Source organism: Panthera tigris, chromosome C1 (genome assembly GCF_018350195.1).
Source record: "Panthera tigris isolate Pti1 chromosome C1, P.tigris_Pti1_mat1.1, whole genome shotgun sequence".
In the NCBI taxonomy this organism is placed as follows: Eukaryota; Metazoa; Chordata; class Mammalia; order Carnivora; family Felidae; genus Panthera; species Panthera tigris.
In genome coordinates, this window is record NC_056667.1 from 24,747,018 (window position 1) to 24,758,447 (window position 11,430).

The 11,430-nt window shown below is 46.7% G+C and overlaps 1 non-coding gene across 1 annotated transcript; it reads left to right on the top strand.

Moving 5' to 3' along the window:
* The first annotated feature begins 1,635 nt into the window (after positions 1–1,635).
* On the top strand, positions 1,636–1,797 carry LOC122241792. The gene has a single exon (XR_006222013.1). It is a non-coding gene; the product is annotated as a U1 spliceosomal RNA (small nuclear RNA).
* Positions 1,798–11,430: the final 9,633 nt, after the last annotated feature.

Sequence of the window (11,430 nt, forward strand, 5' to 3'; positions counted from 1 at the left end):
GAGGGTCCCCTGGGTGGCTCAGTTGGTTAAGCGGCTGACTCTTGATTTCGGCTCAGGCCATGATCTCGTGGTTTGTGAGCCCCAGTCCCACATCGGGCTCCGTGCTGACAGTGCTGAGCCTGCTTGGGATTCTCTCTCCTTCTCTCTCCTCCCCTTCTCCTTGTTCATGCTCTCTCTCTCTCTCTCCCTCCCTCAAAATAAGTGAATAAACTTAAAGCAAAATTTCAAAGACTGACTTGATGAAACAGTACAAATTATTAACTTTACTAAATCTCTACCCTTGACTATACTTCTTTAAAAAATTGTTTTTGAATGTTTTTATTTATTTTTGAAGGAGAGACAGAGCATGAGTGGGGGAGGAGCATGAGTGGGGGAGGAGCAGGAACAGAATCCGAAGCAAGCTCCAGGCTCCAAGCTGTCAGCAGAGCCCAACGCGGGGCTCGAACTCACGAACTGTGAGATCATGACCTGAGCTGAAGTCGGACGCTTAACCGACTGAGCCACCCAGGCGCCCCATTGACTATCCTTTATTTATTTATTTATTTATTTATTTTTAATTTTTTAATGTTTTATTATTTATTTTTGAGACAGAGAGAGACAGAGCATGAACGGGGGAGGGTCAGAGAGAGAGGGAGACACAGAATCTGAAGCAGGCTCCAGGCTCTGAGCTGTCAGCACAGAGCCGGACGCGGGGCTCGAACCCATGAACCATGAGATCATGACCTGAGCCGAAGTCGGACACTCAACCGACTGAGCCACCCAGGCGCCCCGACTATCCTTTTTTTAAATATTTTGACAGGGTGGGAAGAATTCTGCTATATGCCTAAGTACCATGGTTGTCTCAGGAAGAGCACTTGTGGAATTGTTTTGAGTTGCAAGTTGAACGCCATTTTTACCTGGAAGAAGGATTGAAAGACAGACCATGGTTATGCAGATGGAGGGTTTTTTCTCATTTTTTTATTTTTGCAGACATTTTCTCTAAAATGAAAGAAGTGAGCCTATTGACTCAAGGGGGAAATTGACAATATTTGCTGCTAATAATAAAATTTCAGCTTTTGAGTGAAAATTAGCCTTTTGGAATGTTTGTATCCACCACTGTGAGTTTAGTAGCTTCCCAATACTTAAGGACTTAAAAAAAAATTTTTTTTTTAATGTTTATTTATTTTTGAGAGAGACAGAGACAGAGACAGAGCAGGGGAGAGGCAGAGAGAGAGGGAGACATGGAATCCAAAGTAGTCTCCAGGCTCCGAGCTGTCAGCACAGAGCTCGATGTGGGGCTCGAACTCACAAGCAGTGAGATCATGACCTGAGCTGAGGTCGGACGCTTAACCGACTGAACCACCCAGGCGCCCCTACTTAAGGACTTCTGATGAGATCAATGGTGACGTTAATGAATATAATTTCTTTTAGATTGTATAATAACATGTGTCGACATTTAGAAGATCTCCATAGCTCAGTGAACCCTATTTTCCAAGTGTTACAAAATCAGTCACGGATAAAAGATGCATTCAAAGTGCATGATAGACCAATGTATTTTAACTTAATGAAAAATTGGTTTCAGATTCCACACTGAAACTAAATTTTGCAAGTCTTCATTTGTTAAGTTTTGGTATAGTATCAAAGAGGAATATCCACATACTTACCAGGCGAGGGAAAACCGTGATCATAAAGGTGCTTTTCTGGGCAAGGCCCATCCATTGCACTTCTCGGGGTGCCGATCTCTTCAATTTCCCCAAATGCGGGAGACTTGGTTGTGTAATTTAAGGCAGTGGGGGACTGCGTTCACTTTCTTCTCTTAAAAAAAGGAAAAGAGGAATATCACAGTTATCTGAAAAAGCTTTTAAAATAATCCTCCTTGGGGTACCTGGTGGGTCAGTTGTTTAAGCATCGGACTTGGGCTCAGGTCGTGATCTCCCAGTTTATGAGCTCGAGCCTGCCTGCGTCGGGCTCTGTGCTGACAGCTCAGAGCCTGGAGCCTGGTTCGGATTCTGTGTTTCCCTCTCTCTCTGCCCCTCCTCCACTCCTGCTCTGTCTCTCAAAAAAATAAATACATAAACATTTTAAATAAAGAAATAAAATAACCCTCCTTTTTCCATTTTTATATCTGTGTGAGGCTGAATTTTGTTCAGATACTGCAACTAAAACAAATCTCAACAGATTAAGGAGCAAAGAAGCAGTTATAGGGATCTAGCCGCCTTTTATTAAGCCAGACATTTAAAGAGATATGCAAAACTGTCAAACAATGTCATTCTTCCCACTAATTTTTTTGATTTGGAAAATGTCATTACTTTTCATTGAAAAGGGTGTTATTTGTGTTAACTTTAGTGGGTTCATCATTTTTACTTAAAAATATGTTTTTAAACTTTTTGTAATGTTTATTTTTGAGAGAGAGAGCATGCACGCACGAGCAGGAGAGGGGCAGAGAGGGGGTGGGGGGGGGACAGAACATCCGAAGAGAGCTCTGTGCTAACAGCTCGAACTCACAAACCATGAGATCATGACCTGAGCCAAAGTCAGACTCAACAGACTGAGTCCCTCAGGCGCGCTTATTTTTTAAACTCTTAATTTGACTTCGAATATGGCAAATATCGATCCTGTGACCCATATGAACAAAAACCCTTTCAGGTCTTCAGTTTTTCAGAGTGTGAAGGGATCTTGAGAGCAAAAAGTTTAGGAAACGCCACTACAGATAAACACTGAAGTTAATCAGCCCCATACATAATACCTTGGTGCACAGGCGGAGGGAACACAAGATAATTATAAACACCCCTATTTGGAAAAGGAGAGGAGACAAAACAGCACCCAATGGTCTGCGGGGTGTCTGGAATGTGTATTGCATCCTGGAGGTGGAGAACAGCAAGGATGCCCTGCCTTGGGAGAGTGAAGCTGGTCTGTCTGCTCTGCCGTGTTGGCTGGTCTCCCCTATTTGTTGTAACTTTCAGGCCACATCTTAGAAGGATTGTGAAGATGTCCTGTTTGTATTGTTTGGAACTGAAACAATGCCCTAGGGGTTGATCAGTTGCAAGCTTTCTTGTGCCAGGATTTGTTTTGTTCTGGTTTGTTTTTTGCAAAACCACTCCCTTATAAGATGCAGAAGGTTTCTGACTATTCATATTTGGATAACTCTAGGGGTTAATAACCAAGTCAGAAGAATTGTGAATTATGGTCTCTGAATCTAGACCGGTGTGTGTGGGGGGGGTGTCTCTCAGCTGTGGGACCTCCCAGTGCTCAGCCTAGGGTTTCCATCCTCACTGCTTTGGAGCAACTCTGACCACTAGGCTCTATCCCAGTGGAAAGCTCTTTGCATAGGCTAAGTCTCCTATTTGTGGGGACAGGCAGGAAGGGCTTGGGTGGGGCTGCGTTTCCTGCCTTCCTGCCTTTGTTTCCACTCAAAAAACTTTTTTTTTCAAAGTTTATTTTTGAGAGAGAGAGACAGAACGTGAACAGGGGAGGGGCAAAAAGAGAGGGAGACACAGAATTCGAAGCAGGCTCCAGGCTCTGAGCTGTCAGCACAGAGCCCGATGCGGGGCTCAAATTCATGACCTGACCTGAAGGCGGCCGCTTAACTGACAGAGCCACCCAGGCGCCCCTGTTTCCGCTCACTTTAACTTTGACATGAAGAGATGAGCTTTTTCAATCCTGCAAAGCACGTGACCTTCAGACTGTGTCAGCTCGGACTGCTGGCTCCAGGAAGTCTCTCTTGGCAAAGCTGTAGGCACACAAGGTCAGGGGCTAGGCTGCCCGGCCTCAAGCGATCGTTGCAGCTCCCTGTCTAGCTTTGTGACGTTGGGTGAATGGTGCTGTGTCTCGATTCTTCAAATGTAAAATCGGGAATAACAACAGTACCTACTTCTTTGTGTTATTGTGAAGGGTCAGTGGATCAATATGGGTAAAGCTCTTAGAGCACAGCACAGGATGAGTGCTTCAGAAATATTAGCTTTTTGGGGCGCCCGGGTGGCTCAGTCAGTTGAGCGTCCAACATCGGTTCAGGTCATAGTCTCGTGGTTTGTGAGTTCGAGCCCCACATTGGGCTCTGCACTGGTGATGTGGAACCTGCTTGGGATTCTCTCTCTCTCTCTCTCTCTCTCTCTCTCCCCCGCCCCTCTGCCCCTTCCCCACCTGCACATGCTCTCTCTCTCTCAAAGTAAATAAATAAACTTAACATTTTTTAAAAAAAGAAACATTAGTTTTTATTATTCATTATTCTGTCTGCAAAATTTGTGTCTTTGACTCCGAACTAAAGGCTTGGGAAAACAGCCCAAACAGACAACCTTCTGACAGATTTCTACCAAGTCCCCGAGCTCCTACCTGTGTTAGGTATATGGTCTGAGCTCCAAGAGACCCTGGCTGTGCACCTGCATGGCAGGGAGTGCCGACCTCCCAGCCAGGGATGGGGAGATCCTCACTCTCTGTACCCTACCTCCCCTCTGCCAATGCCATGTGTTAGGAATCACGACCAGTAACACCCCACTTCCTGTATTAGTCAGAAACTCTTCAGTTACAGGTGACAGAATCTTAACAGAAGCGGGCTTTGGATAGGGAGAAGAATTTGTTGGATTACGGCATGGGAAATTTCAGGGACTTCAGGCATGGTTAGATCCCGGCCCTAAAATGATGTCATCTGGTGGCTTCAAATGGTGTCCCTGTCTCTTGCCCTCTGCTTCTCAGCTCTGCCTTCTGCTGTGTGGCTTCAGTGTCAGGAAGTCTGTCCACATAGTGGAAGATCCACACTCACTTCTGTCCTTCCAGCTTAGGAACCTCAGGAGAAAGCAGCCTCTAGTTCTCCGAAATTCCAGAAAAGTTTGGGATTGCCTTGAATTTCTCCAGCTCTAGCTGTGTTCCTTAGCCTTGTAACATAACACCCTGAGTGACGTCGTGTGTGACTTCAGAGGACTGGAACCACCCAGCCGGGGAGGGGAGGAAGGATTGGTATTTATCAACCATCTGTTCTGTTGGAGGCATCGTACGCCTTCTCCTAGCAAAGATTAGCCCCTTTGGGAAGGACACTAAATCTCGCGGCTGTCTTCATGTCCCTCCAAGCTGCGAGGGGAGGGCCCCTTCTTGTGTCCGCAGCCAACCCTTCTGCCTGCCCTTGATTTCGTCCCTCTGGCTTCTAGAGCACCGTTAAATCGCTTCGTCTCTCTCCGTATTTTCTCCCGAGGGTCCAGACGTGCATGAGTCTCTCCTACTACAAAAAAAAAAAAAAAAAAAAATCTCCCTTTCTTAGGAGAGATCCGTCTACCGTCTCCACCTCCTCACCATCCACTCACACCTCAACTAAATGAACTCCATTTTCTACTGCTGCTGTCTTCCGAGATGGCTCTCTCTCAAGTCAGCAATCGCTTCTCATGTGACGAACTCACTTCTCGGCCAGCTTGACCTCACATGTCCGCTAACCGTGCTTTCCTTCCCGAAATCCTTGGGAATTTCGGACCCCGCTTGGCTTCCGCTGTCTTGCTCGTTCCTGGGTTCCCCTCGCCCCTTTTCTGGTCGCTCCTTTCTCTGCACGTGTCGGTGAAAGGTTTACGAGAAGAGAAAGCCAACTCTCCCGTCATTCACATCTGTGGTTTCAAATGCCATTTTGTCATTGGTGATTTCCCAGCTCCACGGCCCGTGTCTGTCTGTGTCTGCCCAGGCATAGAGTCCGAGCAGAGCCCTTGTCCACATCTAGCGAGCGACGGATGAATTTCCTCCAAGGCAGGTGCCCGAGGAACGCCAAAGCAGCATCTGCATCTAGAACTATACCCCAAGCCACTCACAAAGGCAGACGCACAGAAGTAAAGTTAAGCAGCATCTCCAGCACAGGCTAAGAGGCGGGACAGTGGTCCTGCCCTTGCTGGATCCCTCTGGTAACACCGCAAACCTCAGAGTTCAACTGCACAGCGCCGGCAGCCTCCTCTGGTCCCTGCACCCATGAAGCCCTTTCTCTCTCATACCACATGTGACACGGCCATGTCAGAGTGGAAAGAGTGTGAGGTCTGGAATTCCAGATCTGGGTCTGTGGCTTGCTTCTTCCTCCTCCGTATGTTTTTTTGTTTATTTTTGAGAAAGAGAACACAAGTAGGGAGGGGCAGTGAGAGGGAGAGGGACCGAATCCCAAGCAGGCGCCACGCTGACAGCAGCGAGCCCGATGCGGGGCTTGAACTCACAAACCGCGAGATCGTGACCTGAGCAGAAGTCAGACGCTCAACCAACTGACCACTCAGGCACCCCCCTGCTTTTTTTTTTTTTTTAATCTGGCTGTGACCCCCCAGAAAACCAGTGGCCATGTTTGGGTATGCTCACGAGCCTCTTCAGGTGTGCGAGGAAGAGCCGTGCTCGGATGACTGACAGGAGTGGGGGCAGTGGAAAGGGCAGTGAGGAAGTACGGTGGGCAGGGAAGCCATCCCGGCAGCCCACGCAGGTCCCTGGGGAACAGGAACGATGATGTGGTGACGAGCTCTGGGTGTGCTTCTAATGCTTCTGTCTCCCATGTCAGGCAGCCTCGTCTCACACAGGCAGTTGGCCTCCAGCACATCTAGGCTGTTCACAGCGGCACTTGGCTTGGGCCCAAATCCTGTGTCCAATCAGCTGCAGGAAGGTCGGCAGGGCTGGCTTCATCGGATTTACATGACCTAGATCGCAGTGATTCCATGAGGCAAGACCAGCTCAGGTCCACGGGCCTTGGGAGGAGGCTGAGGGAACCGCGGGCACTCGGCTTCATGGACGGTGTATTGTCCTTATCGTGTCTCAATTCCCTTCTTCATTTGACAAGTGAAGGGGTTGGGTCATTGATCTTCAAAGGTGCTTCCAATTCAGACTTTCCAGGAGTTTATTATTATTATAGCTTGATTGCCCACCAGCTCTAGCAAAATGGCATGTCACAAACAGGCCCATTGGCCTTAGCTTACTTAGCTCACTTGATGAGAGGCGGTGTGCAGAACACTACACAATGAATAAGGCATTCGGTAAGTTCATGGATGATGATGATAAATGAAAATATTAGCTAACACATAAAGCACTTACTACAGTCTGGGCACTATTCTCAGTATTCATGTAATCCTCACAGTCCCAAATGATGAAGCTGAGACAGAGAGGTTAAATCATTTGCCCAAAGTCATAAGCTACTTAAAAGGTAGAGTTAGAAATTCCCATCCAGCCATTCTGGCTCTGGAGTCTATCCTCTTAACCACCATGCTTGTGAGAGTACAAGCGAATTTAGAATAACGGGGAGGGCGGGCAGCTGGGTGACTCAGTCGGTGAAGTGTCCGACTTCGGCTCAGGTCTGATCTCACTGTTCGTGAGTTCGAGCCCAGCATCAGGCACTGTGCTGATAGCTCGGAGCCTGGAGCCTGCTTCGGATGCTGCGTCTCCCTCTCTCTCTGACCCTCTCCCGCTCACATTCTGTGTGTGTGTGTGTCTCTCTCTCTCAAAAATAAACAAACATTTAAAAAAAACTTTTTTAGAATAATGGGAAGGGGGGGATGTCTTTGGTTTTGTAATAATTTAAATTTTATTTCAAGTTTCTGAATATTTTAGGCTTGACATTCATGGAAACAAGCCAGATCTTGATTTTCCATTGAGGAAAATCCCCGTGTCCTCTGTGATGGGAGGGAGCTGATCTGCTACGAAATGTGCAGCTCATCTCCCCAGACGACGGAGCAGGGCTCAGTAGTAAGCCAATACCAGCTTCGAAAAAGAAGAGGCCTTGCCAAAATTCGCACAACTTGACTCCAACATCGTTAGGCCCTGCACTGTGATTCTCTTATGGAAGTTTGCTGGCGTGTATGTATACACTATCCTCACTTGCCAAGGGGCTTTGCCCACCATTGGATCCGCCGAATCATAGAACCCACGCTGCTTACACTACAGCCTATACCAACTGGGGAGCATTCTTTTTTCTTGGCCCATTGGAGTTGGTAGCCGTGTGAGATACTTGGCAAACAGGTCAGCGCAGCATAACCAAACGTGGCCTATTACCTCCCATATCAAAAGAGGTCAAATTCTCAGGGTTTCTGAGTGGTGGCAGGCGTGCAGTGAGTGCAATAGCTTATCTTTCACTGTAGACATCCTACCATGCTCCACACTATTGCTCTGGTTTCCTAAAAACTTCATGGAGGAGGAAGTGCCCTTAATCCCCACGGGGATTATCTCCCAGCCTCTAGAACACATGTGCTTTACCGAGGCATTGAGACACCTGCTACTTCCTATTCGGCCCAGAAACATGATTTCATCCCATGTAGAGAGGTGTTCTGGGAAACGAGATGACTTAAGTGCCTACAGATTGGATTTCAACAGAGCTGGTGAGGTGATATGACCCAGATGTAGGACAGTAAGATGTACTGTTGGCCCTGATAAGTGAAAAGTGTTCTACTTTTGACGTTTTCTGCTCCCAGGGCTAGAAGAGAAGAAAGCATCTTCCAGATCAACAGTCGCATGGCTGCAGGTGCTGGGGCAGGTGCTGACTTGCTTCATGAAGAGATTACATCTGAAATAACAGCTGCAAGTCCTGTACAGGGCAAACAAATAGTTTTAAATGGGGGTGAGATAGAGATCAATCAGCACTCCTGGATTTCTCAGTCTTTGACGCGGCAGCAGTACCTGTCATGCCCTCAGGGGCGCACTACTGCTCTTGAATTATTCTGGTAGGGAGGGACGGTTCCAGGGGCTTTCTTTTACTCTTCTCACCACAATAGCTTTAACTGTACAGGTCGTTGTGAAAGATTCTGCCAGTTGCCAAGTACGTCTAGAACAATTGTGACCGCTCGAACTGGGAAGTAACCACAGGACGAATATGTGAGATAGACCCAGGCCAACATTCCTTTTAAATGGCTTGATCCCCGGGGCGCCTGGGTGGCTGAGTCAGTTAAGTGTCTGGGTCTTGATTTTGACCCAGGTCATGGTCTCATGGTTTGTGAGGTCAAGCCCCACGTCCGGCTCTGTGCTGTCAAGCACAGAGCCTGCTTGAGATTCTCTTTCTCTCTGCCTCTCTCTCTCTCTCTCAAAATAGACATTAAAAAATTCTTTGATCCCCATATATTCGTTTGCTAGATATGCTATAACAAGTACCACAAACTAGGTGGTTTAAACAACACAATTTTATTGGGCTAGAAGTCTGAGATCAAGGTGTGGGCAGGCTTGGCTCCTCTGAGGGCTGAGGGAGAATCTCTTCCAGGCCTCTCCCCTAGTTTCTGGTGGTTTGCTGGCAATCTTTGCAGTTCCTTTGCTTCTGCTGCATCATCCCGATCTCTGGCTTCATCTTCACATGACGTTCTGTTTTTGGGTCTCCGTGTCCAAATTCTTCCTTTTCACGCGACACGCATCATATCGGATTAGGGGCCTACCTCCTCCAGCATGACCTCATTTTATGCAATTATATCTGCAACAGCCCTATTTCCAATAAGATCACATTCTGAGGTATGAGAGGTTAGGGTTCCAACACATACATTTTGGAGGACACCCCTCCAAACCCTTAATACCCCACAAACCTCAATTCCAACTAGTGGAACACAGACCTTTTTGGGGATTACTGTTAGCATAGGGCTAGTTTCTAAGTATTCCCTAACGGCCCGGGTATTTCCATTCCCCTAAGCACAGGAACATAGATAAGCGGCTTAAGATTCCCTTGGGAACACTGAAAGATTTGCAATTACAGTGATGGTTATATTGTTGGGTGCTACCTCCAGGGTACTTCGCACCCCTTTATTCAAGGACCTTGGTCCCCGAGAATTTAGTGAGAGTTCGTAACTTTCCATTTTGGTGACTCAAAACAGGTCTCTTTTTGCCAGATCTGGAGTCTTGATTTGGGTTATACCAACCAAATAGGACCTTGGACCGTTCTCTATTTCATCACTCCGGCTCTGTTGCCTTGGTACTGCCCCTTGGCTCCTCCACTCCGGGACCCCATCATTCCTACTGACGTCAGGGATTCCATTTCAACGGCAGCATCTCTTAGCTTCATTCCCAGCCTATGGAGGATATAAACCACAGCACTCTCCAAGATAAGGTGTTCCTCTTATCTATATACTTTCCAATTCCTTGGTGAAAGGAACCTCCTCTGAGCAATTCTAGAGGGCAAAATTAGATTAAGTCACACATATGACAAATCTGCATCAACATTTCTATCTTCATGTTTTTGGACTTATCTTCTGCTATGCTAAGGAGTTCTAGGAGTTTCAATTTGAATGTACACCGTGTGCAGTCCAGGTTTCATCTAACCAACCAGCTAAGAGCCACTCGTAGCTGCTAAAGCCAATATACTGAATCCAGAATCTCTAGAATTTCCATATCCATAAATTCAACCCAAATGAAATAAAATTTTGTTCTTTTCTTCCTGGTCTAATTTAAACCTTTAAAACCCAGGTTTCTGCTGATTCAAATTAACCAAGTCTTACCATTCTTTTGTAAGCCTTCCCTCCGATCAGACTTTGTGTTTGCCTTCCAGAAGCACATCGGGATCTAACTCTAGTTACAGATCTGGTGGCAACATGGGGTAGTGGGTTGGACATGAGTATTGGCATTCCCTTTCAAGGCAACTACCCAAGGTCTCCAAGTAAGACAGGACCAGCCATATTAGTGAGGGGAAGAAAGGCTGTTTCTGCTGGTAAGAGACACTAAGTGGAATCTGGATTCAGAACACTGGGACTTACCTAAACCCACTCAAATGTCCCCATTTCTCGTTTCAGGGTCCCATTCTCTCCCAAACAAGGTTCTAATTTTCACATAAGAGACATGGTAAGGCTATGAATTTAACTCATGCTGTAATTCTGTAACCCAGAATCTCCTTCTGATTTTCATGTACATCGGCCTTGCAGTTACAAGAGACAAAATTCTTCTGGGGCTCTCCTATACATGCCTGGAGCTGAAAGTATAAAGTTCTGGGGTTTTTGGGTTTTTTGCTTTTTTTCTCCTTTACTTCTTTAGCATCGCCACCACCATCTAGGCCCTCATTTCTTACATGACGGTCTGTAGTGGCAGCCATTTGATCTGCCGACGTCCTCCAAGAGACTTTTCGTTTCAACCGAAACACAAATGTAAGTAATCTTTGTCTACCATTTTCCAATGGCAATTTATCCTCATTTCCTTCAAATCCGACAGTCATAACTAATCTAAGAGTGCCACCTTTGAGGGCCTACTGCCTATAACCACTTTCGGAAACAAACAGGGTGATTGGAGTTTAGTAGTTGCAAGACACAAAACCCTTCTACCTATTTTAAGTAGCAAAGGATTCAACGCAAGTAAATTAGGTGCTTGTAAGAACCGGAAAGCCTGAGCAGTGGGCTCTAGACTGGATCTCCAGGCCTACCCTGGTAGCATTCCCTCTGCCACCATCAAGATGAGGAATCATCAGGCCACCACAGGCTGACTACAAGAACACACATCACTGTTCTTTATGATCAGGAAGCCCCTCAACACTCACAAAACTACGGGCGGATATCGGGCACCACTGAA